This window comes from Sarcophilus harrisii, chromosome 1 (genome assembly GCF_902635505.1).
Source record: "Sarcophilus harrisii chromosome 1, mSarHar1.11, whole genome shotgun sequence".
NCBI classification, from domain to species: domain Eukaryota; kingdom Metazoa; phylum Chordata; class Mammalia; order Dasyuromorphia; family Dasyuridae; genus Sarcophilus; species Sarcophilus harrisii.
Genome location: NC_045426.1, coordinates 208,373,060 through 208,386,273, shown reverse-complemented (window position 1 = coordinate 208,386,273; position 13,214 = coordinate 208,373,060). Strand labels below are relative to the sequence as shown.

The 13,214-nt window shown below is 32.0% G+C and overlaps 1 pseudogene; it reads right to left on the bottom strand.

Moving 5' to 3' along the window:
* Window positions 1-4,559: 4,559 nt before the first annotated feature.
* On the bottom strand, window positions 4,560-7,499 carry LOC105749260 (annotated as a pseudogene).
* Between the last annotated feature and the right edge of the window lie 5,715 nt (window positions 7,500-13,214).

Sequence of the window (13,214 nt, the reverse complement as noted above, 5' to 3'; positions counted from 1 at the left end):
ACCTTCATATATCACAACTTATTCAGCCATTCCCAATTGATGGGCATCTACTCAGTTTCTAATTCTTTGCTACCACAAAAAAAAATAAATAAATAAAAAATAAAAAGAGTTGTTGCAAACATTTTTGCTCATGTAGGTCCTTTTTTCTCCTTTATGATTTCCTTCAGATAAGATGTAGTACTACTACTGGGTCATAGGGTATGCACTGTCTGATAGCCCTTTGGGTATAGTTCCAAATTGCTCTCCAGAATAGTTGTATCATTTCATAAATCCAGCAACAATATATTAGTGTCCCAGTTTTCCTATATCTCCTCTAACATTTATCATTATCTTTATCTGCCATCTTAGCCAATCTAAACAGCATTTTTTATTATGCTAAATGCTAAACAGCATTTTTAATATGACTATAGATGGCTTCAATTTCAACATCTGAAAAGTGTCTGTTCATATCTTTTGACCATATATCGATTGGGGAATGACTTGTATTCTTATAAATTTGACAGTTCTTTATATATTTTAGAAATGAGACCTTCATCAGAAACACTAAAATTTCCCCCCAGCTTTGTAATTATAGTCTTAAAAATTTTTACCTTCAATTGTAAATGCTTTTGAGGACAGGACCATTTTTTAACCTCCCACAGTATCTATCACATTTTATCGTGAAAAGGTTTTAATGCTCCTTTATTATTAATGAAGTAAAATTTATCAGAATACTATTCTCCCTTATTAATAAGCATCATATGCTGAACATAATTTGTTGCTCCCAATTTCGAAATAGCTTAAGATGATAACTATAAAGACTTTTCCTCATTATATTATACTACAGATTTAGAAAGGAATAGATTACTGGGTAGTCTATTGACCAAAAGAAACACCCTGTTAATTACATTTTTCTTTTAAAATAATTCTATGATTTTAAGAGATTGATGATTTCTCATCTTCATGGTATATGGTATATATCATGGTATATGCTTCATATCATAAAGGTCCTATTCCAAAAATCTTGTGTAAAATATTACAAATGGAGTCATAGAAATTAAATGACTTATCCTTGGTAAAATAAGGTGCAGAGTTGGATTTGGACTCAGGCTCTTTAACACAAAATCCAGTGCTGTTACCAATAGAACACCCTGTCAATGATTCTTTATTTTAATACACGTATTTGTACTCATTACTCTAGGTTCTAGCAAATTAAATATGAATGGTCTCTGAATTTTGAGAGAAATTAAAGAGAGAATTAAAATCTGAAAGAGACTTTATCCACAAAGAGATACAAAATTGACTTCTGGTAAAATCAAGAAATATTAAATGAAGAAATCTGCTCAAACAGGAAAAGATATATGAATATGAAAAGTGAATGAAGAAATGATTATGGAAGGTAAATATATAGGGGGAAATGTCATTTCACATAAGTGAAGACAATGGAAGAAGTGAAGTTGTAATCATTCTTTTGAATAATGGAAGAGTTATTCAACAGTTTCAGTGACCAAATCATATCACAAGCATTTATTAAGCACTTATTATAAACGAGACATTATGTGAAGCACTAGGATACTAAAAAAGGCAAAACAATTTCTGCTCACAAGGATATGACAGCTTAATGAGGAAGAGAGCATGCAAACAAAAAACTGTGTATCAATTCATATGCATATGAAAACATTCCAGAAAGGAAAAGGTTTTTAACAAACTTTATTCATTCAAAAAACATGGTATAAAGTTAACAAATTAAGAATATTTGTCTACTTATTCTTTTAGGTATTATGGAATTCTGTAACTTTTTATTCTTTTTCATTCCTATTCATATAGTTGTAGTCAAGTAAATATACATTTATGGTTCTGCTGATTTTACTTTTCACCATCTCATATACTTCTTTCCATATTTCTTTGCATGTTTCATATTCATCATTTTATGGCACTATAGCATTCCACCGAATTAATATACCACAATTTATTCATCCATAAATGTTGGTAACATTTTTATTCCTACAGTTACAAATAGAGCAGCTATGAATATTTTAAAATACATAGGACCTTTTTTTTTTTCTTTTATGATGTTTTGGGGATAAGATTCTAGCAACAGAATTTCTCAGTTAAAAAGGTATGCTCCATTTTGTGCCTCTTATATTATTAATATTGCCTTATTCCCTTCCAAAGTGTTTGCAAGTATCTGCATAACAACAGTACATCAGAGAGAGAAGATTCCCTCACAATTCCTTTGACATTCAATCTGATTCTTTTTAAAATCTAGTTTAACTATACTAGTTGGTATAAGGAAATATCTAATGATTGCCTTATTTTCCATTTCTTATTAAGGGAATTATGTTTTTATTAACAGTCTGTGTTTTTTCCTTTATTCATTGTCTGTGCTTATACTTTGAAAATTTTTCCCAGTGGGTAATGCATATGATTAACCTCATGGAAATTTTAGAACTCAGATCTTTATTTGATAAATTTCTATAAAGATTTTCCCCCAGTTTCTTTTAGTTAACACACACACACACACACACACACACACACACACACACACTATATTTAGTTGGCAAAATGTCTTTTTTAATTGATGAAAACCTTTTATTTATGTAATGAGAACTGACATGTGTAAAATGCTTCAGCATATGTGACTTCCCCACAAAGAGAGGCTGAGGATTCTACCCTATTGCTGGGAGAGTTATGATATTTATTGAAAGTGCCAAAGAGGGACCTTAACATATGTAAATGCTCTGTAATGATTCCTATTCTGTAATTCACTAAGAAATCCCTTTGATTACCTTGCTCATAGTTCTCCAGAGAGAGAAAATACTATAATTGAAAATGTTTTGGTGATTTCTTCCCTCTGAATCCATGTTTTTAAGTTTATAAAGCTTCCACAGTGTTTAGCTTCTGTTATTTTCCATTTTAGGAGGAGGAAATTAATCAAGAAATCAGGAAAATGAGCTATAGAAATCTAGGTGTTGTGATTCATGATAGGTTTAACTGTCAGTCCAATATTGCTGGTCTAAAGTAAAACAAAACAAAACAAAACAAAAAAGCAGTTTGCTGTTTTTATTTCTCCAAATTGTGAAAAGAATAAATCAAAAGGTGGATTGAGTGAAACATTGCATACCATTATGTATTATGCTTGTGAACCTTATAAATGCAACTCAGAGTAGTTGATAGGCACTTATCTGTCAGTCATATTAAATTTGAGCATAAATATATTGAGAGAAGAATGTATGCCTGTAATATTGTGAAGTGTGAAGAAAATGTTTGAACTTTTGCTCTTACTGTATCTTTGAAATAAAACTCCCTTTGTAAGGGCCAATTAAAATTATGTGGTTAAATAGAATTGGAGTGTTGCTTGCTGGCATTTAACAGTGGGAGAAGAACCATTAGGGTCTCCAGCTTATGGCAATAGGAAAGAGAACTAACTTACAATCCCTCAGAGTAACCTAGCAACCTAAGAGAAGGGTATGTGTCCTGGCTCTAAGAATATGAGTCCAAAGCATGTTTACTACATTTATTTTCCCCAGTTTGTTATGATTTTCTTTTTTATATTAAATTGTGAATCTGTTTACCATTTATTATGATACATGGTATTCTATTTCTTTCCATATATAATTAAGACTTCCCCTGACATTTTAAAAATTGGATGATGATTTCATTCTTCAGTATTTTAGTAGGTTTTTAAAATAATATATAGTAATCATTTATACTCACTGGATTTTATTTCTATCCTACTGACCTATTTCTCTAATAGTTTCTAGTATAAGATTCTTTAAATATTGCCTTATATTTATTTTTATACATAATTATATTTATGATATACTTTTCCTCTTTGGTTATTTTTGATATCCTATTTTTTCCATAAAAATTTTCTTATGACTTCATTTAATAGCACAAAACAACCTATTTGATTAATAATATATTAACTTAAGTTATTTTGAAACTGTTACCATTTTCTATATTTGTTTCATATAATCATGAATTAGTTTTATTCTTCTCATATTTCAGTTTTTCATTGATTCCTGACAAAAATATTTTGAAGTTCTCTTTCTATAGGATCCTCTATATTCTTATGCATATGTCCCTATATATTTTACATACTTTGACCGTATTACAAAGTGAGTTTCTTTTTTCTATTACATTTTCTTCATTCTTGGTAATTGTTTAAAGACACATAATTAGAAGGGGTGCCTTTGCATTTATTCATTATTTTTTTTTAATTTTGATGTTGACAATCTTTGAATTTCTATGTGGAAAATCTAATCTTCAAATAGAAATATTTAATTTATTAATTCATAACATTGTTAATACAATATTAAAATTACTATTTCATAAAACTATATATGATAAGTGTCATGAATAGAAATGCCTATTATAAACATCAAACATCTGTTTTTAATGGAAAGCTTTTTTCATTTATCAACAAATATTGTATTAAACCATCAATTAATTTTGAAATTATATATTTATGCATAATATGTTAGAATGCTCATAAGGAATTGAGAAGATAAAGGGAACAAGACCAAAATCATCATCTTTTCCCTATCTCCCCATCCCCAAACGCAAGTATTCTTTTCTCATAAACTCAAGTTCAGCATTTTAGTGGTTGAAGTCTGCTCTTGTTCCAATGGATATAGATTATACTCTTCATTTTTTAATATAATTCATTTCTTCATCTTTTGTTGTGTCAGTTGTTTTCCTAAATTGCAACTCTTGCCCTGCAGAGTAAGCAAAGGGGATACAATACTCTCTATCGCTAGTGCTTCAATTCTTTCTTTTAAAGTTGTTAACATGACCTTCTGGCTTTCATTGTAAGCTTAATGATTTTGTGAAGTAATTAATCCTTCTCAACATTTTAGTTGAAAATTCTCACCACACTGACTGCTACTACTTTGTTGACATTCTACCCCAGAACTTTTTGGTTAAGAGCAAATATAAATGGGACATTTCATTTACAATCATACTAAAAATGGTATGCAATGTTTCACCCAGCCCACATTTTGATTTGCTCATTTCACAGATTGGAGAAATAAAAGCACATGTCAGCTTTTTGAGTTACAAATGTTTGATCACTTCTCCAAGTCCCATCACAAGCTGGTATTTGGTCCTTATGTTACTACATCTTTCTGATATGTATGATCTTGAAAATGAACCAGTTCTGAATCCCACCATTCTGGAGAGTAGTTTGGAACTATGCTCAAAAAGTTATCAAACTGTGCAAACCCTTTGATCCAGCAGTGTTACTACTGGGCTTATATCCCAAAGAGATTATAAAGAAGGGGAAGGGACCTGTATGTGCATGAATGTTTGTGGCAGCCCTTTTTGTAGTGGCTAGAAACTGGAAACTGAATGGATGCCCATCAGTTGGAGAATGGCTGAATAAATTGTGGTATATGAATATTATGGAATATTATTGTTCTGTAAGAAAGGATCAACAGGATGATTTCAGAAAGGCCTGGAGAGACTTACACGAACTGATGCTGAGTGAAATGAGCAGGACCAGGAGATCATTATATACTTCAACAACAATACTATATGATGACCAGTTCTGATGGATCAGGCCATCCTCAGCAACGAGATCAACCAAATCATTTCTAATGGAGCAGTAATGAACTGAACTAGCTATGCCCAGAAAAAGAACTCTGGGAGATGACTAAAAACCATTACATTGAATTCCCAATCCCTATATTTATGCACACCTGCATTTTTGATTTCCTTCACAAGCTAATTGTACAATATTTCAGAGTCTGATTCTTTTTGTACAGCAAAATAACGTTTTGGTCATGTATACTTATTGTGTATCTAATTTATATTTTAATGTATTTAACATCTACTAGTCATCCTGCCATCTAGGGGAGGGGGTGGGGGGGTAAGAGGTGAAAAATTGGAACAAGAGGTTTGGCAATTGTTAATGCTGTAAAGTTACCCATGCATATAACCTGTAAATAAAAGGCTATTTAAAAAAAAAAAAAAACTTAAAAAAAAAGATTTTGCACAAATAAAATCAATGCAGTTAACATTAAAACCTTGTTTCAAGAAAAAAAAAAGAAAATGAACCAGGTCTTTTAGAAGATATATCAAACCATAATCTACTTCTTTACTAAGCATTTGACTACAGTAACTCTAAATCCCTTACTATTGAACATTGGGAAAGAAGAAACTGTCAAAAAAAATGGGACAAACTTCTGCAGCACGCTGGAGTACTTTGCTATCTAGGGGTTTTTCTGATGTGTTTTTTTTTTTCACTCCAACAGTATAAGAATCAAGGACTGATTCTTCTGTTTCTTCTAGTTGCTCAAAATCTGGCTGGGCAACCTGGTTAGGTGATTGCTTATTAAGATTGAGCACTGAATCTTGCTCAATCCTTCCAAAGGCTGGAACTGAAAGCTGTTCTGAGAGATGTTTCTGTTTCTTTTCTCTCTTTTAAAATAATCTTCTTCAAGGTTGTTGACTTTTTATCCTTTCATACATTCCTTTGCTTGCCTTTCTTTATTAATGGAGAATTGGTATCTAATGGATTGTGTGGAGTCATCACTTGATTTAACTGGTGATTTTTCACTGATATTGCTAATTCTTTGGAAAGTACTGGCACTGTACCAACAGAAGCTAAAACAGATTTGGAAGACTGTTTTGAATTTTGTGAATGTTATTTTTTTCCAATGCAGCAAGCATTTTCCCCAAATCCAGCTTCACTGGATTTTGATTCTTCTTGTGACAGGTTTTTGTAACATAGTCTCTGGTTGCTGTTTAGACTGAAATTTGGATAACTGCAGTCCATTACTTTTATCAGAAGTCACTACATGATTAATGAGTTCTTCAGAATCCTGTGGTTGGCATTTAAAAAATAATTTTTGATGCTTCTGTTTTTTATTATTATTATTCTTTCAGAAACAACTGCTAGATTCGGAAATTCTTCAACATCTTCAATTCTTGGTGTTCCCTACATTATCAGAGATTTATAATTTGTTTTAGGCTTCTTTCTTGTTCTTTTTCATTTTATCCTGTCAATTTCACACACATTGTTGGTTATGATTTCAAGCTACTCGATTTTCTTTGCTATAAGCATTGGTAATTAGACCTTCAGATGAGGAAAATAATTCAGGAAGTTTCTTACTTCTCTTTGCATTTACCAGTGAAGTAATACATTTATGGGCTGCTACTTCAGTGGTTGTTGTATGAACATAATATATTGGTGTCTAAAATATCTCTCTTGTAGAAGAGGTATAATTTGTGTCATTCTCAAGCTCAGATGTAATTGTTTCAGCTTTCATCACTAATTCTTCTTTGATAATATAGGTTTCACTGCTTCTTTTAAGAGGAATATATCACTAGGAGTGGAGCTCAAAGGTCCTTACTTGGATTGCTTTTGTAATTTTGGTATGTCACCATTCTTAGAACTTTGTAGCTTAGGAAAATCCAACAGCTTAAGTGCAAAATCAGGTTTGGAAGGAGAACCTTTTTTGATTGGCTTTATGTTTCCTGTCTGCACATTTATCATAAATCTGATTTTGAACCATCTTCAATGTGGGTAGAAGTGTATATAAAGGCTAAAGGGTATAGATAATTGGGAGATTGGAAGAGAGCAAAAAATAGACACACAGAGAGACAGAGAAAAGAACAGAAAGATAAAAAGAGAGACAGTGAGAAAGAGGGGAAAGTTCCAAGAGAAGATTATTAGCAATTATATCATCATTGCTTCTCTTTATTTTCTATAGCTGGCTTACCTTTTTTTTTTTTTTAACTATTTCTACATTATGTCTTTTAGAAGATCCTTTGGAAAGGAAATCGCTGTGACTATTACATACATATAAATGCATAGTTTTATATGTGTATATACATATGTATGTGGATGTACACATACATACTGTGTGCCTATATTATCTATATATGTTTGTGTGTGAGTATCAGAATTAATTAGCATCTAATTATTTTGGCAAATGTGACTGTTTTTTAACTCTCCAGTTCTATAGGACATTATAACCGGATGCTTTTTCTGAATTCATGTGAAAATGAAAAACAAAAACAAAAACAAAAAACAGAGATGCCCATCTTCACATATCTGTTCTGCCCTTTTTGTCATGGTATAAATTAAGAATATGGAACTACCATCTGAATTGAGAAATATTACGTTCCATTAGATACAGAGAAAGCTTTTAATGTGATATAATTAATTTATCTCTAAATTACCACAAATATAACAAGAGATGTACTTTTTATTACTTACATGCATATATATGTGTATATATTGTGCAAATATATGCATATGTTCATTTCTCCTCAAATCCTATGCACACACGCACACACACACACCAGAAAGTAATACAATCCATTCTCTGAGTTCCTTAGGCTTACAGTCTTTCATTTCTCTTATTTCTCATATTTGTCTCCTCCCTCGTATTCATTTTTTTTTTTTTTGCCAAGGCCAATCATTTTCAATTTTTCAATATCTCTTCCCTGACATTACCACTCTTCTAGTGCAGATCTCATCATCTCATGTCTGGGCTATTGTTGCAATAGCCTACTTGTGGATAAGCCTGCCTCAAGTATCTCTGTCCTATAATCCAAACTTCATTCAGCCACTAAAAAGCCATTCCTAAAACCCTAAAACTCAAATCTGATCACGCATGCACACACACACACACACACACACACACCCCAGTAGCTCCTTCTGGCCTCTAGAACTAAATAAAAAAAATATTCTGCTTGGCATTTGGATCCTTTTTTAATCTAGCCACTTTTTACATCTAATTTCCTAATAAATATTCTTTCATCTAGTGACATTAGTCTTGGGGAAGATGCCTATCTGTGAGGAATGGCAATCTCTGAGTGCTCATGAGTTTTAACCATTCCTTTCTAAAGAAAAATTTGGAGATATTTTTAAGTTATCAGAAGATATTTGTGTAACCAGGAGTTCCAAAGAGCATTTGTAAATCTTTCTCTTTCCTGATCCATGATAGCTATATGTGATTGAATATTTGGATTCTTAGAAAATGTCAGAATTGCTTGTTTCTGGTGACTCAATGCTAAGGGGCACATTAGGGATAAGAAAGTCATCCCTTATCAGCTATTGAGTTGAAAAGGGCTATGGTTTGATGGATCTTGAAGAAAAGATAGACTATGCTTTGTAATTTAACATTTCCAGGAAGCATCTTTTTTATATAAAGCTTTTTATTTTCAAAACACATGCGTAGATGATTTTCATCATTCACTCTTGCAAAACCTTGTGTTCCAAAATGTTTGTCTTCCTCCCTCCCTTTTGCCACTCCCCTAGACAGCAAGTAATCCAATACATGTTAAACATGTGCAATTCTATACATATTTCCACAATTATCATGCTGCACAAGAAAATTCAAATTGAAAGGGAAAAATGACTAAGAAAACAAAATGCAAGCAAACAACAACAAAAACAACAACAACAACAAAAAGTGAAAATAATATGTTGTGATCTATACTCAGTCCTTATATCTCTCTCTGGGTACAGATGGTTATCTCTATCACCACTCCATTGGAACTGGCCTGAATCACCTTGCTGTTGAAAAGAGCCACATCCATCAGAATTGATCGTCACACAATCTTGTTGTTGCTGTGAACAATTTCTCCTGATTCTATTCACTTCACTTAGCATTAGTTTATGTAAATCTCTACAAGTGTTTCTCTTCCAGAATCATTCCAGAAAGCATCTTGTAGCTTTGAGACTTTCCATGAGGGTCAAGAGAGGGTTGATTCTTCCCCATGCACCTCTTTGTGAATAATGTCACATAATAGTGAGAGCAAAATCACTTAACTATTTTTTTTTATCCTGGGCCCCTGGTTGCATTTTATGCTTTGGGCTTCCTTTCCTATATAGATAAAGGAACAACGATCTCAACATGGAGCTGTCCTGGTTTCGATAGATAGAATAGAATAGAAACAGTGGAGTTTCTCAGTCAAGTGGATGGAGTTGAATAGTAGAAAGTTTCTAATATAAAGAACAGACAAGAGTGGTTCAACTATGTCTAGAAGGTTGAGGTAAAATGTCACATGTCAAATTAACATTTGTTGAACACTGACTAATTGGTTCTCTGACAAACTGCTTTATGTCCTGATGAGATTTATATAGTTAACTGGTGGGAATGAAGGACGGTTGTGGCAAGTAGAAGTTTGGTTTCTGAATCCACTTTATAAACTTTTGATTAATGTGTATTTGTATTCTGTGTTTAGCATTTCTTTGTTGAAGGAAATAAACACCTGTCTCATACCTGATTCATATTGAAAACTGATTTTAGTCCCCAGTACTAGTGAGATGCTATATAAGAGGCTAAACCTGAACCACAGGCAATTTGAAATGTAACAAGCTAAAAATGGTGAAAAAAGAAACTTTTCCACAGTCATTAGAGAGCAGACTCCCACATGACTGAAACTAATCACCAAATGCATATATCCATATCAGATGGGTCCCTTGCTATATAGAAAGAAAGAAAAGTGCCCCAGTCTTCAAGGTACAATGGTGGTTTTTATTGTTAGGTCATAATCAAGAGAACTATTTGAAAGCAAAGTTGTACATGCTTCAGGGAGAGATAAAACCATATTTGTGAGTTTGTAAATAAAACCTTATTGAGGTTATTCTTTTTTCTACATTTCAGAATTAGTATAATGTTTTCAATTAATTTGTAGAAATCTTTATTATGGTCTGAGTTTATTTAGAAAGGACATCAAAAGAGCATGTGCACTTAAAATTGTAAGGAGTGCAGTTTTCAATATCATATGCATAGGGTTTTGGATTTTTAAAAAGAATAAACATAATAAACAAATACTTCCAAATATAAATTTAGAAAAGTAATGAGGGAAAAATAGTATCCATTTTCCTGTTTTTCATATATTTTAGATAAGATAATTTTGTAAGAAATAATATTCACAAATAAAGTTTATATAAAATTAATAGAAAATAATTTAAGATCATATGTGATAAATTCTGCATGCTAGTACTTTTATTAAGAACATGTATAAAATATGAATTTCCTTCTGTAATAAATTTATCATGTTGATCTACTTTATCTAGATATAAAGAGGCACTATGTCATAGGGGATAAAGATGACTTCAGAGCCAAGAAGATGCTGGTTCATATCTCACCTCTGAAACAAACTGGCTGAGTGATCCTGGGCAAATGACTTAAAATCTTATGCTCTAGATGATTACAAAAGACTCTAAATTGCAGAGAGGGGTCTTCTTCTCTGGTAGTTCTCTGTAATAAGGAAATCAATAACGAATCCCTATGACTTATTGTATTTTTAAATGATGAGTTGGGCAAGCATACTGTTGTAAAAATTATCTTGTATTGAACTAGGGCCTAATGCATTTTCTATCACTACCAATGATTTGAAATCATTAGTGGTCTAAAGATTATGCTATAGGAGTTTTAGTTGAAGTAACTAGAAGAGAAGATTAACAGAGATTGTATTAGAGATATTAGAAGGGCTATGACACTGAAAGTGAATCATCCTTGTTCTGTTTGATCCTAAAAGGCAGAACTAAGAGAAATACATTGAAGTTGCAGAAAGTTATTTTGTTTCCTGTAATGAAAATTGTTCACACATTTAGAGTCATTCAAAAGTGGATAGGCTTCCAGAGCTTAGCACTATGGCCTAATGCGTAATAGGCACTTAGTGAATATTTAGTTATTCATGTCAGGAGGCAATAGGTTCATCTTTACTTCAAGTTTTCAAATTGAAGTCAACTAAAGGGTGGAAGAATTTGTCTCAATTAAAGTTTAGAAAGGAATCTTTGAAAATCTGACTTATATTTGATAGATTATGTGTTCCTTCTTTCTTTGAAATTCTGGAATTCAGGGAAATCAGATTTTATTATAAATAGACTTCTGTCTCTCTCCCTCCTTTTACTTCTGTATCTTTCTCTCTGTCTCCTTCTCCTTCTCTGTCTTTCTGTCTCTTTCTCTCACTTTCTCACTGTCTATCTCTCTCTCTCTTTGTATGTGTATTATATTCAATAAAACATCTCACAATCTATATAAAATTAACTATATGAAGTTAATTATTCTACTTCAAGTATGAATATATATTTTTTGCATTTTCCAAATCATTTTATCACACTATAATGAGATAAGAGGATAATTAATAATGATTTTTATTAAAGAACTTTTCTCAAAAATTACATAATACATAATACATAAATCTCCCTTAGGTTAAGACTAATTTCTGCCCTTAAGTTTGCTTGGAAAAGTCTTAACCTAAGGGAGATTTGTGTAAACAGTGTTTCTCTTGGTATTTTCCAGATATATTATCAGATTTATTTTATAAGATACTGCTTACTAGAACATAAAAAGATGCATTTTCATGTGCTGAGAAAATTATAGTGGAGAAATCCAAGAAGAATCTACTGAACATCATTTCTATTTTCTTTTATTGGCATTATAATTTTGGACCTGATTATTTGGGAAGAAAAAGAAAAAAGTGCTTTTCTTGTGCTTGGTTGATGGGCCAGAAAAGGAGAAGGACTTGAAACTTTCAGGCTGTGTCTATATTGCATAAAGGCAGTGGGTGAATGAGTTGATTCAGTCAAACAGAGGGTCAAATTGATGGCAGGATGAGGCAGAAAAACATAGAGGAAAAAGGTATCAGTTCAGTCAAAAGTCAATCTGCTAGTTCCATGTAGATACCTAAATGTGCCTATGTGAAGATCAAAGCTGTGCTAAGACTCTTCTGATCTTTGATCTTGAGATGGCTGCTGAAGTTCCAAGCAACACCCTATAGGGCATTGGTTTTCATCACCACTCCACCTCTTCAACCAACTCATATTATCTGCTGAACTGAAAGGGCAGGGATAAATGGATGGGAAGAGTGCAGCAATTACGTGAAAAGCTCAGAGAAATAAAACTGTTGAGATTACTCTAGTGAAAAGGGAAATGCTATGTTAGGCACCAGATTCGTTTTTCCTTTAAGATGTTAATATTCATGGGATATTAATTTTCCTATCAAACATAATTTTTAAAGCTCAGTATAACTGAAAACATATGAAAAGTGCTGATTTTACTTTTTAAACTATTATATTTTTTCTAATTACATATCAATAATTCTTAATATTGAAAAAAAAATGAGTTCTCTATTATGTCCCTCTCTCCTTAATTCCCTCACTCCATATAGAGAAAGCAAATATATATATATATATATATATATATATATATATATATATATATATCATACATGTGCAGTCACATAAAATATATTTCCATATCAGT